The 21516-nt window shown below is 40.3% G+C and overlaps 1 protein-coding gene across 1 annotated transcript in view; it reads right to left on the bottom strand.

The window, feature by feature from the left end:
- FAM214A (family with sequence similarity 214 member A) overlaps positions 1 to 17775 on the bottom strand; it is a 131207-nt gene extending 113432 nt beyond the window's left edge. The window contains exon 1 of the mRNA XM_023227134.2: positions 17689 to 17775. The gene's annotated coding sequence lies outside the window, so the exon portion shown is untranslated. The remainder of the gene's footprint in view (positions 1 to 17688) is intronic.
- Positions 17776 to 21516: the final 3741 nt, after the last annotated feature.

Raw genomic sequence — 21516 nt, 5'->3', positions numbered from 1 at the left:
AATATACAACATAGAATTTTGTAATGTTTCATGTGAATCTCTTTATATGGTCCACTTAATCCCTCAGCTGAGAGTGTGTGTGTGTGTGTGTGTGTGTGTGTGTGTGTGTGTGTGTAGAGAGAGAGAGAGAGAGAGAGAGTTTTTGTTTGTTTGTTTGTTTTTCGAGATGAAGTTTCGCTCTTGTTGCCCAGGCTGGGGTGCAATGGCACGATCTCGGCTCACTGCAACCTCCACCTCCTGGGTTCAAACGATTCTCCTGCCTCAGCCTCCTGAGTAGCTGAGATTACAGGCGTGCACCACCACATCTGGCTAATTCTGTATTTTTAGTAGAGATGGGGTTTCTCCATGTTGGTCAGGCTGGTCTCAAACCCCTGAACTCTAGTGATCTGCCCTCCTCGGCCTCCCAAAGTGCTGGGACTACAGGCGTGAGCCACTGCTCCTGGCCTGCTGAGTATATTTTAATATATGATTGCTCAGAATTAAAACAAATAATTACCTTTTCTACTTTGAGACTCAAGAATTTCTGAAAATTTGCTGGGTATAGTGGCTCAAGACCATAATCCCACCACTTTGGGAGGCCGAGGTGAGAGAATTGCTTGAGCCCAGGAGTTGGAATATAGCCAGACCCCATCTCTATTTTTTTAATTTAAAAAAAAAAAAGGAACTCATGAAAATTCAACCTCGTGTCCTATTATCAGATAAGCTAGAAAATACAAAATACACACAATGCCAAAATAGAACGTTTGTGATATACATAGAACCCCACTGTTTTACAATAGCACTGCTGCCAGAGTACTAAGAAAAAAATCTATTACACATTTTAAAATTTAAAATTTAAAATATTACACATTTTAAAATTTAAAATATGTTTTGTCTCACTGATTTACCAGGGACAATCACCATACTGTCCCCATTATTCTTTTTTTTTTTTTTTTTTCTTGTTTTTTGTTTTGTTTTTTTGAGACAGGGTCTCACCCTGTGGCCCAAGTTGGAGTATAGTGGTGTGATCCCGGCTCACTGCAACCTCTACCTCCTGAGTTCAGGCAATTCTCATGCCTCGGCCTCCCAAGAAGCTGGGATTACAGGCGTGCATCACCATGCCTGGCTAATTTTTGTGTTTTTAGTAGAGATGGGGTTTCACAGCATTGGCCAGGCTGGTCTTGAACTCCTGGTCTCAAGCAATCTGTCCACCTTGGTCTCCTAAAGTGCTGGGATTACAAATGTGAACCACCATGCCTGGCCCTGACTACTTTTTAAACATTAGTTTTACCACCAAATTGCTCAGACTAAAGTACTCTCTGAACAAGTCCACACTTCGTCTGTCTCCCTTGTGCCAATCAGCTTCCAAATCTACATTTCTAGCATAAACCATCCTTTCCTGCCCTCCAGGCTACCCCGCTGTCTACATCTACAGGATGACTCACAGATCCTTCCAAATCAATATTCAATCAACAACATTCTCTTTCTTCCCTGAGAGCTTCTACTTCTCTCCTGCCTTTTCTTCCTTTGTGATTAAAATCCTCCCTATTCATTCTTACTATATCTATTGAGCACCTACTTTGCACCAGTCACTGTTGTCGATATTTGGAACAGTGAACGAAAAGAATCTTGTCCTCATGCACCTATGAGTGTGCAGGGACTCATATTTGCTATGTGGACTGAGAGGGACAATAAATGAATAAATGGTATGAGATATGAGAGGCAGGAAAAAATTGAGCAGAGCAAGTGGGATTTGGGGAAAGGCATTTCCAGATAGGGTTGTTAGGGTAGGCGTCATCGGAAGGAGATTAAGGGAGAAAAGACTTGAAGAGGTTTGAGCAAAGACATGAAGGAGTTAAGGGAGTTAACATGCGGCTATCTAGAGGAAGACTGCTCCAGGCCAAGGGACAGTCAGCACAAAGGCTCAAGGCAGGAGCATTCTCTTATATGCTTGTGAAGAGCAGTTGCAGCTGGAACTCAATGAATGTGGGTGGGGAGACAGTAGAAAACGAGGTTGGAGGGGGGATGGAGGCCTAGATTAAATGGGGTTTTAGGGACTATCATAAGGACTAGTTACTGCAGGGCTTTGAGCAGAGACATTATGTGGCCTTACTTATGTTTAAAACGTTCACTCTGACTGCTCTGTTGAAATTAGATGATAGTGGGGCAGGGGCAGGCACATGGAAACTAACTAACAGTAGGCTATTCCTGCAACCCAGGTAAGAGCTAGTGTGGTTTGGTCTGCCATCCTCTGTCTTACCCAAGCTAGAAATCTCAGTGAACTCCTCTAGCCATTCCTCCCTCCCACTTCCCCACCCATTCCCCTACACACCCTGCAATATACACACCTGGATTCTATTTCCAAATACCAGCCACTGCCCTCTACCCAACCACAACAGCCTCCATTCAGGCTTATCTGGATCATTGAAACAGCTTCCTAATTGGCCTCCCTGCCTTTCACTTACCCCTTCTTCCAGTCTATCCTATCAGCTGGGGTGTCCTTCTCATTACAGAGGGTTCTAGCTTGGGATATATGCATAGAATTCACTGGGTCTGTGACCTTGTGAATTCTAGAAAAGTTTGCTTTTATTTTCATTTACATCCAACTGAAATTTAGCATTTCCTTTATGCTTACAAACATAAGCAACAAACCGCAGTACCAGTGACCGTCACTAACAGAAATTAGATATTTTCATAACATGATTAAAGTTGACACATATCTCAAGGTATCATTTATATGCATTACTTTGAAATTATGATATTAGACCTACCACTAGATTCTTTTAAATGTGCTAATAATTGAGCAAATATCACAATTAAGAACTATTTTGTATTTCAAAATTATTGAATTCCTTTTAATTCCCATGTATTTTAATTTATACAAAGATTAAATATATGGTATTTAACCTAATATAAATTATATTCTGAGGGATTCATGGGCTTTATCAGATAGCCAAAGGGGTTCAAGGCCAGAAAAGATGAAAAACTCATGTTCTAACCATATTTAATCTATTCAGACCTGATCTTATTACTTCCATAATTTGAAAATCCTGAGGTGTCTGGCTAGCATACAGGATAAAAGTCCGAAGTTCTAACAATGCTAATAAGGTTCTCCCATCTTCACTTGGCTTTTTCTGCTTTATTACAAATCATTCCTTCTTTCTCCTATCCTATGTTCTGACCACCACAGACCCCCGCTGCTCCTTGGCATATGCCCTTTCATTCCTCTGGGCATTTGTTTCTTATGTTCCCTTTTCCTGCAAAGCCTGCACGACCATGAAAACTCTTGCTCCATCTTCAAAGACTTCCCTTCTTACAATACTGCCGTCTCAGGCCAAATGAGTTTCTCCCTCATCCTTGCTCCTGTAGCATGTTATACGCCGCTTTTCATATCTTACAGCAGTCTTGGTTGCCCACTTGCCTCTCTTTCTCCACAGTAACACCTCATGGGAGGACCTATCTTACATATCTTGGAATCCTTAGAAGATGTGAACAGATGCTTCATAAATGGCTAGTTGAACTAAATACGTTTTAAAAAAATTTATCTGAAACATGACTCACTTCTTTAATGCATAAGAATATGACAAAATATACCTTAGAATTTTTTCCCCAGTCTTCTTATAACCTTTAGGTTAAGTACGTAATGTTACATTTGCTTATAAATAAATGTTTGCAAACCAGACTAGAAGATACTTGCAATACATATATCTAACAAACAATTTGGAACTACCATTACAAAAAAAAAAAGAAAGATTTCTACAAATTATTAAGAAAAAGACAACCAGCCCAATAAAAAATTGGGCAAAGACTTGAACAGAAACTTGGAAAAGATAGATATCCAAATGGTCAAAATAATGAAACAAAGCTCACCAGGGCTTTATATGACTCATCAGGATGATACAAATTAAAAATCTCAACAAGAAACCACTACCACCACTCCCAGAAAGGCTCAAATTTAAAAGACTGACAATCCTAAGTGTTTTCAAGGATGTAGAATTCTTCTTTCTTTTTTGAGATGGAGTCTCACTCTGTTGCCCAGGCTGGCGTGCAGTGGCGTGATCTTGGCTCACTGCAACCTCTGCCTTCTGGATTCAAGTGATTCTCTTGCCTCAGCCTTCCAACTAGCTGGGACTACAGGCATGTGCCACCACACCTGGTTAATTTTCTTTTCTATTTTTATTAGAGACGGGGTTTCACTGTGTTAGCTAAGATGGTCTCGATCTCCTGAGCTCGTGATCCGCCTGCCTCGGCCTCCCACAGTGCTGGCATTACAGGCATGAGCCACCGTGCCTGGCCCAAGGATGTAGAATTCTTATTCATAGCTGGGGGAACATGCACAATAATACAATTGTTTTGAAAAACCACTGAGTTTCTACTAGAGATAACATGCATCTGCTTTATGATCCAGCAATTCCATTCTTTATACTCAAAAGAAATTAGTGCTATGTTGTCTCATTTGTACATTATATTCACAGCAGCTTTGTTCATAATATCCAAAAGACGAAACAATCCATATGCTCAAATAAATTGTAATAGATTTACATAAAGGAATATTGCACATTAAAAAAAATCAGCTCCAACAAGTTGGAGAAATCACATGGAGATACCATGTTGAGTGAAAGAAGTCAGACACAAACAAGTTCTAGTCTGTGACTCATTTATACAAAGTTTAAGAATAAGCACAACCGCCGGGCGCGGTGGCTCAAGCCTGTAATCCCAGCACTTTGGGAGGCCGAGACGGGCGGATCACAAGGTCAGGAGATCGAGACCATCCTGGCTAACACGGTGAAACCCCGTCTCTACTAAAAATACAAAAACTTGCCGGGCGAGGTGGCGGGCGCCTGTAGTCCCAGCTACTCCGGAGGCTGAGGCAGGAGAATGGCATAAACCCGGGAGGCAGAGCTTGCAGTGAGCTGAGATCCAGCCACTGCACTCCAGTCCGGGCGACAGAGCGAGACTCCGCCTCAAAAAAAAAAAAAAAAAGAATAAGCACAACAAAAAGATGTTTATAGAAGTCAGAATAGTGATTAACCTTTCAAGGAACAGACTGAAAAGTACACAAGAGAATCTCATGCAGTACAGAAAATGTTGTATAATTTTATCTAGAGGGTGGTTATGCAGATGTATACATAAGTAAAAATTCAAGCTACACACTTAAGATTACTGTACTGTCTTCATTTACCATTTGTAAGTTGTTACTCACTAAACAATATAAATAAACTTGGCCAAATTTGCTGAAGTGGTGGTGATTTTGGAAACTCGAGCCATGGCAAAACTTTGGAAAACGGTTTTAATATAGTCCAGAACATACTGCCAGTTGACTCAGTGAAAATAAAGTTATTATTGGATGAATAAAATGGAGAATGAAAATAGAAGTACAGATACTGGAAATAAAAGCACTGCATAAATGCACAGTGCTAGCATAAGCTTGCCCCAGCCTCGGACCAATAATGGCTCAGAAATCACTGAGTACCGTGACAAGGTTAGCCTTCTAACCATCAGTACCTGTTTTGTTTATTGTCTACTTTCTACTTCCTCTCCTCTTTCTTGTCTGTGCCTTCACAGTGGTGGCAGTTGGGACTGAAAAACATTTTATTCCTGTTGTAGTCAGGCAGGAGATGGAAAAATGTCTTTGAAGGAGATTATTTGGCTAGAAGGAAAGGGACCTCCAAGTTCCAACATTCCCACATCCTTGTTAAGTAAATATGGTCATCCTTGATGGGTCCTCCTCCTGATTCAATCTCCAAATCCTTTTAATCCTATCTTGTGCCTGCACAGCCTTTTAAGGCCTTTATTGTTCTTGTACAGCTTCCTGAATAAGTCTTCTTGCCTCAGAAGGCCTCTTCACCCTCCCATTTCACTCTCCAACAGAGTAACTAATTCGAAAAAACCAGATCTTATCATGCCATTCCATTTGAGGGTTCCTTTTGTCTTGGAGAATCTAAACTCTGTGGTGGTAAACAGGGCCCTTTATAATCTGTCCACACATATTGCCCCCTCCAGCCTTATCTCCCCAGCAGGCATCCTGTGCAAGTCCTTAGAATGTATTATCAAGTGGGAATGTGCCCAGGTTAGCCTGCAGAGTATCACCATGCCCGTGTCTTACTGTTGGCCCTTACTGTAGCATTCGGATTTAGTGTTGGAGGAAATCTGAAGGATACTAGTGGCATCAGCAGCAATTCAGTCTTCTGCCTTCTTGCCTTTGTCTCTTGGAATTTTCAGCTTTAGAGCGAGATTTCCAAACCTAAAGATTAATCACAACACGGTTTCTTTTTCCTTAATGCTCAGAATATGCATGGGTATGCCATCAACTACTGTATTTTCAATGTATACATTTTTCAGATCTAAAGTTTAGATTGTTAACATGAAATTAACTAAAAGATTGACCATCAGTGGAGGAAGAAGGTAGATGCTTATTCTCTTTTCTACTACTTTTTTTTTTTTTTTTTTTTTTTTACAGGAACAACTCTATGATCTTCTTGGTGAAATTTTACATACCAAATTAAAATTTGCTTGTCAACAAATTTAGGTTATGAACCCCTCAAAAGACATAGGGAGGCATGAATAATATGTATTATTGTCCATGTGTAAAGTTCCTAAACCCAGCTATTGTCTACCCTTCTCTAGGTTTGTAAGACTGTAATATATAACCCACAGTGTAGGAGTTCAAAACTAGTATCTAAGTATTGGTTTCAAGGGGGGTCTCTGCCTCCTCTCCTCCCCTGCAAAAAATATTGTAAGCTTATGTATTTTCAGGGAAAGAGTCCATAGCTTTCAGGTTCTCAACAGGATCCAAGACCACTTCAAACCATAGCTTTCAGGTTCTCAACAGGATCCAAGACTACTTCAAAAAAAGCCTTGTTGTGACTAGGTTTTTTATACCTAGAAGCAACTACCCTTCATATTTATCTAGAGCACACTTAAGGAAGTGCTGTCTAGCAAACTTGAATGCTGCAGACCAAGATGTCTATAATTCCTCAGCACAATTAAAGATAATTAAGCAGTATGTTATTATTGTTTTTAAGTTGTTGCTTTCCTTTATTGGAAAGCAAACAAAATAAACTACTTGTTTTTTACCTCTCTCATGGAAGTAATTTCTGGTTCAGTTTTTTAATATATTTACCTTAACATATAGTTAACAAAAGAAGACTTTGGCCGGGCGCGGTGGCTCAAGCCTGTAATCCCAGCACTTTGGGAGGCCGAGATGGGCGGATCATGAGGTCCGGAGATCGAGACCATCCTGGCTAACACAGTGAAACCCCGTCTCTACTAAAAATACAAAAACTAGCCGGAGGCCGGGCGTGGTGGCTCAAGCCTGTAATCCCAGCACTTTGGGAGGCTGAGACGGGCGGATCACGAGGTCGGGAGATCGAGACCATCCTGGCTAACACAGTGAAACCCCGTCTCTACTAAAAAAGTACCAAAAAAACTAGCCGGGCGTGGTAGCGGGCGCCTGTAGCCCCAGCTACTCGGGAGGCTGAGGCAGGAGAATGGCGTAAACCCGGGAGGCGGAGCTTGCAGTGAGCTGAGATCCGGCCACTGCACTCCAGACAGAGCGAGACTCCGCCTCAAAAAAAAACAAAAAACAAAAAACAAAAAAAAAAACAAAAGAAGACTTTAACAAATGGAAGGATATCCCTTGTTCTTGGTTAGAATACTGAATCATCAAAATGTCAGTTCTCCCTAAGTTAACTTATAAATTTAACATGATCTCAATAAAAATACTAACAAGCTGGTTTTTTTGGAGCTAGACAGGTTGATAAAGTTAATATAGAGAAAAAAAATACAAGAATACCTAAAAAATGTGAAAAGGAAGATTAGCTGAGGGGAAGGGGAGAGAGACTAGTCCTACCACATAATTAAAATATACAACAAAGCCTCTTTACTTAAAACAAGGTTGTACTAAAACATGAAGCAGACCAACAAATGAAATATAATAGAAAAAGAACATATAGAAATATGGCATATGGCCAGGCCTGGTGGCTCACGCCTGTAATCCCAGCACTTCAGGAGGTCAAGGTGGGAGGATAGCTTGAGCCCTGTCTCTACAAAGTATAACATTAACCAGGCATGGTGGCATAAGCCTGTAATGCCAGCTACTTGAGAAGCTGAGGCAAGAGACTCACTTGAGCCCAGGAGTTCAAGGTTGCAATAAGCTGTAACGGTGCCACTGCACTCCAGCATGGGCAACAGAATGAGACCCTGTCTCCGGTATATATATATATGTAAATCATAGAGGTGATTTCTTTAATCACTAGGACAAAAATAAACGTTTGAGATCTCAGTACAACTGGCTACCCATTTAGAAAGGATAAATTAAATCCTTTCTTCACAATACACAGAGTAAACTTCAAATGATCAGAAATCTAAACATAAAACTACACTAATAGAAGAAAACAGGCGAATTTCTCCATAATGTGGGCCGAAGGAAAGGATTCCTAACTATGATTGAAAATTCAGGCTGGGCGCGGTGGCTCAAGCCTGTAATCCCAGGACTTTGGGAGGCCGAGACGGGTGGATCACTAGGTCAGGAGATCGAGACCATCCTGGCTAACCCGGTGAAACCCCGTCTCTACTAAAAAATAAAAACAATTAGCCGGGCGAGGTGGCGGGCGCCTGTAGTCCCAGCTACTCGGGAGGCTGAGGCAGGAGAATGGCGTAAGCCCGGGAGGCGGAGCTTGCAGTGAGCTGAGATCCGGCCACTGCACTCCAGCCTGGGCGACAGAGTAGTGAGACTCTGTCTCAAACAAAAAAAAAAAAAAAAAAAGAAGAAAAGAAAATTCAGATACCATTAAGAACAATACATTTGCCATCAAATGAATTTAAAATTGTGCATAAAAACACTTTAAGTAAAATTAACATACAAATGAAAAATTGGGGGAAAACATCTGTACCATTTCGAGATAAAGATCTAATGTTCCTAATACAGAAAGAGCTTTAAAAATAGAGAAGACCAGGGCCAATGTGGGAGGATCGCTTGAGGCCAGGAGTTTAAGAGCATCCTGGGTCACATAGCAAGACCTCATCTCGGCCGGGCGCGGTGGCTCAAGCCTGTAATCCCAGCACTTTGGGAGGCCGAGACGGGCGGATCACGAGGTCAGGAGATCGAGACCATCCTGGCTAACACGGCGAAACCCCGTCTCTACTAAAAATACAAAAAAAAAAAAAAAAAAAAAAAAAAAAAAGACCTCATCTCAACTAAAAAAATAAATTTTAAAAAAGAGAAGATGAAAAATCTTACAGAAAAATAACAAACACATGAAAAAATGTTCCACATCGCTAATCAGAGAAATGCAAGTCAAAATCACAAGATTTTACAGGAGATACCATTTCATACCAGTCTGAATGTCTATTAAAAAGTCAAAGAACAACAGATGCTGGCAAGGCTACAGAGAAAAGGGGACCCTTATACACTGTTGGTGGGAATGCAAATTAGTTCAGCCACTGTGGAAAGCACTTATGGAGATTTATCAAAGAACTTAGAACTACCATTCAACCCAGAAATCCCCTTATAAGGTATACATCCAAATGAAAAATCTTCCCACCAAAAAGACACATGCACTCACATGTTCATCATGGCACTGTTCACAATAGCAAAGGTACAGAGTCAACCTAGGTGCCTAACAACAAATGAGTTGGATAAAGAAAATGTGGTACTTATACACCATGTAATACCACACAACCATCAAAAGAGAACAAAATCATGTCCTATGCAGCAACATGGATGCAGCTGGAGGCCATTATCCTAAGTAAATTAATGCAGGAACAGAAAACCAAATGCCACATGTTCTCATTTATAAGTGGGAGACAAAGATTGGGGTACTCATGGACATAGAGATGACAGCAGTAGAAACTGGGAACTACTAGGGGCAGGGAAGGATGAAGACAAGAGCTGAAAAAGTAACTGTTAGATACTATGCTCAGTACCTGAATGACAGGATCAACTGTACCCCACACCTCAGTATCATGCAGTATACCCAGGTAACAAACCTATGTATGTATCCCTTGAATCTAAAACTTGAAAAAAAAGTGTTTCCAAAAAAAAAAAAAAGGAAAATGGGCAAAACACATGAATGGATAATCACAAAAGATAGAAAAATGACATTTAAAATGACATTTAATGAGCATTTAAAATTCTCAGTTTCACCCATAATAAGCCATTCTGTCAGATACTTACCCAAGGGAAACAAAAACATATGTCTACACAATGACTTGTACACAAATTTTCATAGTAACTTTATTTGCAATAGTCCCAAACTAGAAACAACCTAAATGTCCATTATCAGGTAAAGAGATAAACAAAATGTAGTATATTCACACAATAGAATAGTATTCAGAGATAAAAAAAGAACAGGGTCTGATACACATAACAATGTGGGTGAATCTCAGAATCACTACGCTGAAAGAAACCAGATAAAAGAATACACATGGTTTGATTTTTATATACAAATTTAGATACTGCAAACTAATCTAAAATAACAAAAAGCAAATCAGTGGTTCCTTGGGCACAGGGGTGGAGGGAGGAATTTATTTAAAAGAGCCACAGGAAAAATGTTAGGGGTGATAGAAATGTTTTATACTGATTGTATACTGATTAAATTTTATACAGTTCATAGGATTTCAACTATACTTCAATAAAGTTCACAAAAATGGCCTTTAAAAGATCAATTTCATTAATAATAAGCAAAATACAAATTAAACTACCCTAAGATACTATTTCTTGTCCATCAGTTTGACAAAATGGTGCATTCTGTTAGCAAGGCTGTGGAGAAACCCATCCCATATGAAGGGAATTTGCTATACCTAACAAACCTACCTGATGGTTGCTTAACCATCAACCAGCAATTTTACTCCTAGAAATCTAGAAAAGATATACCTCCAAACATCTGAAAATACATATGCACAAGGTTATTCACTGCAGTATAGGAGACTAGTTTGATAAAATGTGGTACACACACCGGGGCCTGGCGGGGGCTGGGGGCTGGGGGAGGGATGGCATTAGGAGAAATACTTAATGTAAATGACGAGTTGATGAGTGCAGCAAACCAACATGGCACATGTATACCTATTTAACAAACCTGCACATTATGTACATGTACCCTAGAACTTAAAGTATAATTTTTTAAAAAAGAAAGAAAAATAATTAAATGTGGTACTACATACACACAATAGAGTATTATATTGCTGTGTAAAAATGGGGGGCAGGAATGTCTTCTGAACTAATTTGGTATGACTTCCAGGATATATTATTAAGAGAAAAAAGGCAAAAAGCAAAAGAATATCCATAGTATACTACCTTTTTATAGAAAATGAGGAAGAAAGAAAACATACATAGGTTCATTATTTTGCACAAAAAGAAAAAGGGGAAGGATATATCAGAAAATAAATAAATTGGTTACCTTTAACCAAAACAGCATGGTACTGGTACCAAAACAGATATATAGACCAATGGAACAGAATAGAAGCCTCAGAAATAACACCACACATCTACAACCATCTGATCTTTGACAAACCTGACAAAAACAAGCAATGGGGAAAGGATTCCCTATTTAATAAATGGTGCTGGGAAAACTGGCTAGCCATATGTAGAAAGCTGAAACTGGATCCCTTCCTTACGCCTTATACAAAAATTAACTCAAGATGGATGAAGACTTCAGTGTAAGACCTGAAACCATAAAAACCCTAGAAGAAAGTCTAGGCACTACCATTCAGGACATAAGTATGGGCAAAGACTTCCTGACTAAAACACCAAAAGCAATGGCGACAAAAGCCAAAATAGACAAATCGGATCTAATTAAACTAAAGATCTTCTGCACAGCAAAAGCAGCTATCATCAGAGTGAAGAGGCAACCTACAAAATGGGAGAAAATTTTTGCAATCTATCCATCTGACAAAGGGCTAATATCCAGAATCTACAAAGAAATTAAATTTACGGGCCGGGCGCGGTGGCTCAAGCCTGTAATCCCAGCACTTTGGGAGGCCGAGACAGGCGGATCACGAGGTCAGGAGATCGAGACCATCCTGGCTAACACGGTGAAACCCCGTCTCTACTAAAAAAAAATACAAAAATCTAGCCGGGCGAGGTGGCGGGCGCCTGTAGTCCCAGCTACTCAGGAGGCTGAGGCAGGAGAATGGCGGGAACCCGGGAGGCGGAGCTTGCAGTGAGCTGAGATCCGGCCACTGCACTCCAGCTTGGGTGATAGAGCGAGACTCCGTCTCAACAACAAAAAAAAAAAAAAAAAAAAAAAAAAAGAAATTAAATTTACGAGAAAAAAACAAACGACCCCATCAAAAAGCGGGCAAAGAATATGAACAGACACTTCTCAAAAGAAGATATTTATGCGACTAACAGACATATGAAAAAATACTCATCATCTCTGATCATCAGAGAAATGCAAATCCAAACCACAATGAGATACCATCTCATGCCAGTTAGAATGGCAATCATTAAAAAGTCAGCAAACAACAGATGCTGGAGAGGATGTGGAGAAATAGGAACATTTTTACAGTATTGGCTGGAGAGGATGTGGAGAAATAGGAACACTTTTACAGTATTGGTGGGAGTGTAAATTAGTTCAACCATTGTGGAAGACAGTGTGGCAATTCCTCAAGGATCTAGAACTAGAAATACCATTTGACCCAGCCATTCCATTATGGGGTATATACCCAAAGGATTATAAATCATGCTATTATAAAAACACATGCACATGTATGTTTATTGCAGCACTATTCACAATAGCAAAGTCTTGGAACCAACACAAATGTCCACCAATAATAGACTGGATAAAGAAAAGGTGGCACACATACACCATGGAATACTCTGCAGCCATAAAAAAGGATGAGTTCATCTCCTTTGCAGGGACATGAATGAAGCTGGAAACCATCATTCTCAGCAAAATATCACAAGGACAGAAAACCAAACACCACATGTTCTCACTCATAAGTGGGAGCTGAACAATGAGAACACATGGACACAGGCAGGAGAATATCACACACACACACTGGGGTCTGTTGTGGTGGGGGGTGCTGGGGGAGGGATAGCGTTAGGAGAAATACCTAATGTAAATGATGAGTTGATAGGTACAGCAAACCAACATGGCACATGTATACCTATGTAACAAACCTGCACATTGTGCACATGTACCCTAGAACTTAAAGTATAATAATATAAAAAGAAATTACCCAGAAAGAAGAGAAAAAAAAACTTTGTGGATGAAAGTACATATTGCAGCATTATATCAATTTAATTTGTAAATGAGGTATAACAGGTATACTGTAAAAGATACATAAGCATATAATTCAGTGAATTCTTAAGTATGTACACATGTGATCACCACTCAGATCAATACACAGATTCCCAGTACCAGAACAGGGCTCTCTTATATTTAATGTCAATAGCACCAACACCCCCAGCCCAAGAATCTCACCCCTAACTAACCACTATTCTCACTTCTATCACCATAGTTTTGTCTGTTTCTGAATTTTGTGTAAGTTGAGTAAAATATAATTTTATATTTTTACTCTATATTATATATGATTTATAGGATCAGTTATGTATACAAGTTTTTGTTTTTGTGTGGCATTCCGTTGTATTAATATACCATAATTTATTTATCTACTCTCTGATGTACATTTCGGTCGCTTCCAGTTTTTCAATATTACATATTAAACTGCTGTGAAACAAACAAAAAAAAAAAACAAATCAGTCACCTTCAAAGCGTGCAAAAGGAATGGGTTAGGGGAGATAGGTCAGGGAATTATACTTCTATAAGTATACATGCTTTATTAGTTTTCACTTTTGGAAGGATATTAATGTTCTACATATTAAAAAATAAAACCAAGGCAAGATGGAGTGAAAACTGTAACAATACAAACAAATGAACCGGTGAAAGCAATGTTTTCTCAAACGAGTAATAAAGCCACAGCGAAGGGGGAAAAAGAACTAATCCAACCAATTTGTGAACACAGGAACTTGACTAGCCTCAGTCTATGGAGAAAAGAACTACAAATAAATCTTTTACTCTGGTTAGTAGATGAGCTTTCCATGACGACATGGCTTTAGCAATTCGGAAATTATTTAATACATATTGCAGGACTGGGCAAATGAATGCAATGATGGTGTTGGGAATGAAGGTTTTCACTAGGAAGGAAGGAGACAAAAATGTTCATCAGGTAGGCTGTCTTATAAGAACAAACAAAAAGAAAATGTTCCAAAAAAGTGATAGGGACATGTCAAAAGGAAACAAAAGCTAGCTTGAAAGACCCAAATCTGGGAAAGTTGAGCATCAAAAAAATAATAATAATAATAAGGACAATAATGATTATAACTCACTGCCTAAAAATAGGAATTCATAAGTCTATACAGAGAATAATTCAGTAATAAAAGGGAGTGATGTGTTGACACATGCCACAAAATGGGTGAAATCAAAAACATCATGCCAAGTACAAGAAGCCAGTAATCACACATTGTATGATTCCATTGATATAAGATATTCAGAATAGGCAGATCTGTAGAGAGAGAAAGTAGATTAGTGTTTCCCTAGGGCTGGGGGAAATGGGGGGATGACTGCTAGCAGGTATGGGGTTTCTTTCTGGGGTGCTGAAATGTTCTAAAATTGATTGTGGTGATGGCTATACAATTCTGACTATACTAAAAACCACTGAGTTGCACAGCTTGAAAGGGGGAATTGTATGGTATGTGAAATATATTAATAAAACTGTAAACAAATGGTGGTAAAGATTTCCTTATAACAGAATGTCATTTGATCAATGTAGAGGCAGTGGTGATATAATCGGAAAGTTACCATTTTACAGCCATCATGGTAAACATTGGTTTGAACCAAGAATGGATGCTAAATCTAGGGGCAAATGTTTGATGCAGGGCAGGGTATTTACATGGTCTCCTTGTCTTTCCACAAATTGTTTATTGATTGCAAAGGAACAAGTAGTAAATATACAGTGGAAAAAATAGGCAGCAACTAGGTAATTAAAATTAACACCACTCAATAGAGACAGATATCACATGTCTCCAGAAATGATATTCTGAGAAGGGCACAAAATCGCCTATGAAAAAATCCAACTAGGGATGCATACCAGATAAACCCGTCAAGAACATAAAATGATCGGCCTACATTCTTCAAAAATGTCATTGTCATAAAAGACAAAGACAGGCTGAGGAATTACTCCAGATTAAAGGAAGTGAAAGAGCCATGATTTAATCCTATGTTGGTGGGAGAAAAGTATTACTGTTCAGACAAGTGAAATTGAAATATAGACTGTAGGTTAGATAAAAATAATAGATCAATATTAAATTTCTGAAATTTGCTATTTTGTGGTTACATGAAAGAATATCCTTGGTCTTAGAAAATTTACACCGAAGGAACATGATATTCGCCACATACTCTTGAATAATTCAGAAAAAGAGTAAAATAGTGGAAAAGGGGAGAGAAGGAGGAATAGAGAGGGAGAGAGTACGTTAAAGCAAAAGTTTAATAAAAGTATGTTTGTGAGAATGAGAAATACTGAAAGATACAAAATGGTATTGTTAAATTCACTTGCCTTTCCTATGTGAGCCCCTGAATGCCGTTTTGCTTTGGATAGCCAGGAAAATCCCAGTCTCAGATCCACACCATCCCTGTCATAGAAACCTTATTACCCGAGGCTGAAACCTCAGGAGGCTTGGGGATGGTTTTCCGGGACTTCAGGAAAGGAGAGTGAAGTTACCCGGGGAAAACTGCACTGAATATTAAACTAGAACTGTAGTAAATAGGACAAAATGAAAAATGAACAAAATGAAGGGAAGGAGGTTGGGCAAGGCTGGGGTCAACCACACTTTCAGCATCTTGGGAGACTGGTTCCACAACCAGACAGCTCAGTCCTTTCAGAGCCTCCTTCCTCTCTCATCCGCATGACCCTACCCTCCTCTCTCACAGCAGAAAATAGCGGGAGAAGAGGAGAGGGACTTTCCTTCAGGTTCCAAAAGCACTTTTGGATCTAGCCCCAGTGTCAAGGCTGCTTCTGGATTCCCACTCCTGACTCTAGGATTTCTAGGGCACCTAAATGCTTGATGGGATCATCGTTATTAAACTGTAGGACACAAACTCTCCTACTTGTGTGATTTATGAAGATGCGTTTGCTTATCAGATTGACTTTATAATGGAGGTCAAGGTTTGGGGGGTGGTTTTTGTTTTTTTGTTTTTTTGAGACGGAGTCTCGCTCTGTCGCCCAGGCTGGAGTGCAGTGGCCAGATCTCAGCTCACTGCAAGCTCCGCCTCCCGGGTTTACGCCATTCTCCTGCCTCAGCCTCCTGAGTAGCTGGGACTACAGGCGCCCGCCACCTCGCCCGGCTAGTTTTTTGTATTTTTAGTAGAGATGGGGTTTCACCGTGTTAGCCAGGATGGTCTCGAACTCCTGACCTCGTGATCCACCCGTCTCGGCCTCCCAAAGTGCTGGGATTACAGGCTTGAGCCACCGCGCCCGGCCTGGGGGGTGGTTTTTGAATCAAGGTATGATTACTGAATTAAGTCACTCTCTATTGCCTTGTTTTTCAATCTGTTAAGTGAGAATAGCTGCATTTGTAAAATCTACCTTGCAAAATTGTTGGGACTGAAGAAACAGTTTCTGCTAAACCACACTGGGAAAGAAATAACCTAGCATCCCTTTAAAATTGGGTACTTTTTTTCTGTTTCAGTTTGTCAAAAACAAATTCTCCTCAGAGGCTCTCACCAAAATGCTTAAGTCACTCACAATATTATCCAGTTGTTTACAGATAGCTAATTGTTTTACTAACATATCGTGGAGGCTACCTCCCTTCCTCCGTGGTAGAATAAGGTTTACTGCTAGTTGCTTTACTAGCACACTGTGGAAATCATCTCTCTTCCTTGCTGGTAGGATGAAGTTTCTGACTTAACCAGTGATCACAAACCCAAATGCCTCCAGAGCCCAATCAGGTAACACAATTTAGAGAAGCTGGCTGATGTGGAGGTGAATAATGATGAAGGGGTGGTAAGGACTGGACCCATGGAGAGTACTCCCTGTCTGCGAGTCTTCATGTTAAAAAAAAAAAGAAAGAAAGAAAAGAAAAAAGAAAGGTGAATCTAGGCAGACCAAACAAAGCACACCCAGGCAAATGGGTCAGTTTTGCCCTCTCTTTATTAGAAGATGTCTACATTCCCTTTCACCTCCCAAAACCCACGATTGATCATTTTGAAGTTTTACATTTGTTGTGGAAACTGGCCCACAGCCTCTTTCCTAATATTTATTAACCTGCCTGTCACCTATCATTGCAAAATCATTGGCTTTTGCCGTCACTTATCATTGCAAAATCATTGGCTTTAATGTAGTAGAGTGGTTACTGCTGAATGAGAAGTTTACATAAATGTTTCTCATATTTGCTGAACTTTACCCCAAAGCTCTAATTCTACCATCTCTCTTAAAGGACCACACTACTGGTTAAAAAACTACAAGGTGCAGAGTATTTTTCACACTGACCTTTTAACATAAAATGCATACAAGTCCCTTTCACTCGTAGGTTCCCAAGACTGCACGCAGCTTCCACTTCATGCCCCCTGAATACTCCAGATCGCTCTCCCACCCCCTCCACTTGCTAGTCCCTTCTCCCTCCTCGCTCCTCACCACACACCACTTCCTATCTCTTATCTCCTTACTCCCATCACCCGTTCCCACTCCCCTCTTTCTCCAGACACGTACCTATTGGGTTGTGTCCACACCAGTCAGTAGCTTTCCCTCACACAGAAAAGGGAGATGATCTGAAAGTCTATAGGCAGCAGCAGCAGCAGTAGACTGTTCGCTGTGCCTTCTGTAAATAGAGCAAGGTAGAGGGTGGAGTCTGGGGAAGGGAGGAGCCCTGAGGGAAGCTAATTAGAGAGACTCGCCCATCAGGGAGGCCAGGCTTGTTGAAGGAGGCGGGCCTTGGACTGTTGCAGCCTGGCTAACTCAAAGTCATCTTACTGTTAAGGTCTGGTTCCCAATACTGCAGCCTGATTCCTCTCAGGATGTTTTTTTATTGTTATAATTATATTGAACCTAATACCATGACATTTGTGTTGATGAGTTGATCTCTGCCCTGCAAGCACACAGAACCACAAATGTTTAGAGCAAGTGTTATGCTGACCAGTCCCTGCTGGGCTGTATTGCTGGCAGCTGATCCCAAAGCAAGGCAGAGGAAGGTCAGGTGTCCCAAAGTTTCGAGGCCCGGTGGGTGGGTGTGAGAGCTAGCACCTGGAAGATGGCAGCTGTAAGCAGTCAAGTTTCTGTTCCTGTTGTTTGTGTATTTATGTGATTTTTAGGTCCCTGAAACATAGGCTGGGCCTACCAGCTCCTTGGACTCTTATTACAGTCTGCTGCTGTGCACCTCTTGGAGTCCAGTCTCTCTCCTGGCTACAAGGCCTTCCCTACTCTGCCTCTGCCAACCTGTCAGCTTCCTCCACTACCATGTGACCCTCTTTCATTATGCTCCCGCCTCACTGTCTTCTTGATGTGTCATATAGCTTAAATAAGCCAAATGAGATCTGCCTCAGGGCCTTTGCACTGACTATTTCTGCTACTGGAACATTCATCTCACTTCCCTCCCTGCTTCTTTACTTAAATATCTGGCTCCTTCTCATTCAGCTCACAGGGTCACTGTCTTTCTAAGGTTTTCCCTGACTCTCCCCTCTATCAGAGTACACAGTTTTGTTTTCTTCGTAGCTGTTAACACTACCTGAAATCATTGAATGTTTTTATTTACTTGGTCTCCATCACCCTCTCCCCACTAGATTGTAAGTGCCACGAGTTGGCTCTGTATTGCTCATGACATTATCCACACCTCTAGAATCAGTACCTGAAACATAGTAGGTGTTTACTGTGTGTGTAGTGACTAAATGAATGGACACCATTCATTCACTGACTAAATGTTATTGCATACTTGGTGTGTGCCAGGCACTGAGTACTGGAGACACAACAAGACAGCGAAGGGCTCCCTCAAGGAGGCTTCTCATCTAAAGGGAAGAGGGCCATTACATTAATAGTCAATTGAAATTATATTTTAAAAGAAATAAACAAAGAAGAAACCACATGTTTGTTCACAGATTGAAATGAATGCGTATACCAGAAGTGCTAGTAGGGGATGAGCACCCAGTCATAGAGCCTAGAATTCTTAGGAATCTGAGTCATGCTTACAAATTGATGAAGGGACTTTATTCCTGTAAACATGATGGGATCCCATGAAGCAAAGTCCCCATTTGTAGCTCTCAGACTCACTTTCCCCAGAGGAGTGTAATCAAGACCGCCCTGTAGCACCAGCATATTTATGAGGCCCAGTGTGTTTTACTGGAGAATAACCTTTGAATCGACATTTCAACGTTCGAAGAATACAAATTCTAGGGATGTCCTAGGGCTCTCAGTGTTTTTGGAGCTTGTAAAAGAGATCTGCCATGAGGCTAGGCATGTAATAGGCCAATGGGGCCTCTTTTAATGTTTCAGAGGAGGATTGAGACCAGGTCATTTCCCTCGGGGAGAATTCACTTCAATAATCTTGTTGGAATCCTCCAGTTTCCTCCAGGACCCCAAATCTCTACTTGACTTTTTTATTACCTGCCTGGCCCCTGAAGGTGTTTGATTTTGTGGGCCCTGCTTCTAGACATTGTTTTTGGCATCCTGAGAGTTTTAGGATTCTGAAATAGCTGGAAATTTTTTGCTAAAAAAATCATTTTTCAGGTCCTGTATCTCCTGGAAAAATTCCGATGTTAAAATGCTGGTAACTAGGGTACCAACCCAGAAAACTTTAATATACAGAGGTCTAAGATTCTAGTATTATAACTCTCAAATCCTAAAGATTCATAAAATAAAACTTTTGGGGAACATTCTTTTGAATTTCCTCAACAGGAGCAATTTATTCATTTATTTATTTTAAGACAGGGTCTCACACTGTCACCTAGGCTGGAGTACAGTGGTGCCATCTCAGCTCACTGCAACCAACAGGGCAAATTTTACCCTTTGCTGGTTGTTTAGTTATTATTGCTGCCTAACAAACCACTCCAAAACTTACATAAAATAATCCTTTTATTGTGCTCAAAGGTTCTGTGGGTTAGGAATTCTGACAGGGTAGAGAGGGTATAGCTTGAGTCTGCACTGTGATGTCTGGGTCCTCAACTGGGAAGAAGGCAGGGGTGACTCAGTGGCTGAAGGTGAGAATCAGATGGAGACATCCTCACTCAGATGTCTGGTAATTTATGTGGACTACTGGCTAGGCACACCTTCACATGGTGTCTCAGTGGGGGAGATGCACAGGCTAGTTTGGGCTTCGTTGTAGCATGGCATCTGGGTTCCAAGAACAAGAATTTCAAGACAGCAAGGCAGAGGTGCATGGCATTTTTACCATCTGGCTCAAGGTCTCATGGTAAGAAGAGAATGTGGGATGGAATTATTTGAGGCATTTTTGGAAAATACAATTTGCCAGAGTAATAGATTTGATTTTCAAAAATAGCTAAAAGTCATTAGGAGTTAAGCCTTGATGAATAACGTGAGTGAAGCTATTTCGATTAAAAATTGAGGAGTGTGGCCATTAAATAACAAGAACACTTTCTTCTGTGGATCATATTCAGTCCAGAATGTATTTTTGAAAGAGCACTTTTAGAACTTTTCAAACAACCTGCATCATTTTACCAATCACCATGGTTGATTTGATTGGGCAATGTATAACGTATATCATCTTCCAGGGAAGTATTTGAAGAAGAATTGCCATGTAGACAGATACCTTCTTGAGTTTTTATTGAAGATGAACAAATATCTTTTACAGTATATACTCCAGATTGCTTTTCACATTTGTGAAACAGCCTTGAAACCCAGGCAACACAGTCCTGTTCCATTAATGAGCTTTTATCAAATGGCCCCAGGTGTCCCCCATCCCAAGTTAATCAGATTAACTTGTATCTTATCATCTTATATCACATTTAGCACACACAGCCATCTTCACAAGCTACACTTTTCTTTTGGGATAAACTCTGAGATACTAACAACAATCAGTGGATCTAAAATGCTTTATAACGATGTTTCCTAAAACTGTGTTCTGAGAAGCACTAGTTCCTGGAGATGGAACATTTTCCTCCCAGAAGTTAATAATTATCAATTCATATGAGTATTAAAGGATCTCCACAAAAGAAACTTGTTTGACATTGTTAACCTAGTGACCGAAAACTCCTTTTACAGGGAGATCCTATTAATATCTCTTGGAACTAGTATACTGTGGAAAATACTGCCCTGTGGTCTTGTCCTTAAAACATATTTGGAAATAGCGATGACAACAACAACAAAATACCATTGGTTTGCCATTTTGTCCCCAGCATTCATTTTTAGCTTCTGATTAAACTGGTGCCAGTTAATCTGATTAACTTGGGATGGAGGACACCTGGGGCCATTTGATAACATCTCATTAATACAACACAACTGTGTTGCCTGGGTTTCAAGGCCGTTTTCACAAATGTGGAAAGCAATCTGGGGTATAGACTGTAAAAGAACCGAAGAGTTGAAGGAAACCTT

The sequence above is a fragment of the Piliocolobus tephrosceles genome, chromosome 6, assembly GCF_002776525.5.
Source record: "Piliocolobus tephrosceles isolate RC106 chromosome 6, ASM277652v3, whole genome shotgun sequence".
In the NCBI taxonomy this organism is placed as follows: Eukaryota; Metazoa; Chordata; class Mammalia; order Primates; family Cercopithecidae; genus Piliocolobus; species Piliocolobus tephrosceles.
Note: the sequence above shows the minus strand (reverse complement) of the source record. Positions and strands in the feature narration are given on the sequence as shown.